Source organism: Hippopotamus amphibius, chromosome 10 (assembly GCF_030028045.1).
Source record: "Hippopotamus amphibius kiboko isolate mHipAmp2 chromosome 10, mHipAmp2.hap2, whole genome shotgun sequence".
Taxonomy (NCBI): domain Eukaryota; kingdom Metazoa; phylum Chordata; class Mammalia; order Artiodactyla; family Hippopotamidae; genus Hippopotamus; species Hippopotamus amphibius.
The window spans coordinates 59,075,623-59,076,613 of NC_080195.1; the positions used below are offsets into that span (position 1 = coordinate 59,075,623).

Genomic DNA, 991 nt, shown 5'->3' on the forward strand with positions numbered 1-991 from the left:
ATCTTGAAAGTAGCAAAGGATTTTCAGTAACAGTAGCACCTAATTTTTATCAGAAATCACAGAGGTTTTTTCAAAGCACCGCGCCGGAAATCCCACGTCACCCAGCGTTGGAGGCGTGGGAAGTGCTTCCTGGAGCACAGAGGAGGTCACAAGTCATGTGATGGTGGCTTTTAGAGGAACCTGTCTCAGAAGCTGTCCCTGAAGTGACAGCTCAGAGAACCAGGCAGCCCAGACACTCAGGCGTGGAGATTGATCCTGCAGGAGAAAGGGGTTCATCATGGTGGATGACCTAGAACAATGCCTGTATGAAAAATCACCAAGTGTTGAGGGGTTCCATGCTATTGTTGTGTCAGAGAGAGATGGAGTGCCTGTCATTAAAGTGGCCAATGACAGTGCTCCAGAGCGTGCTTTGAGACCTAGTTTCTTGTCTACTTTTGCCCTTGCAACAGACCAAGGGAGCAAACTTGGACTTTCAAAAAATAAAAGTATCATCTATTAGTGTAACACCTACCAGGTGGTTCAATTCAATCGTTTACCTTTGGTGGTGGGTTTCATAGCCAGCAGCAGTGCTAACACAGGACTAATTGTCAGCCTAGAAAAGGAAATTGCTCCGTTATTTGAAGAATTGAGACAAGTTGTGGAAGTTTCTTAATCTGGCAGTGGTTTCAATGTATACCTTATCTTCATTATATCAGACACAGTATCAATCCAGCAATCTTTAGACCGCAACAACACTTGTATCCATGAACTCCAGAAAGGGCCCCTTTTTCCACTTTCCACTAGAGAAAGAACCTATGGATAGAATTTATGGACAGATTAACTGTTATCTTTTCTTGTGTAGGGCTTTTTCTTATTTAATGAGATCTGGGAATAACACAGAAATGGTTCAATCTATTACAGCTCCTGTGGAGTTAGTCCGGTCACCAAATATGCATGAGATTCTGTTCTGTGGCTGAGAATCAAAATGATACTTTGATCCACTTGAGCCATG

General features: G+C 43.2%; 1 pseudogene; it reads left to right on the forward strand.

Moving 5' to 3' along the window:
- The first annotated feature begins 277 nt into the window (after nt 1–277).
- On the forward strand, nt 278–652 carry LOC130830550 (ragulator complex protein LAMTOR3-like; annotated as a pseudogene).
- Nucleotides 653–991: the final 339 nt, after the last annotated feature.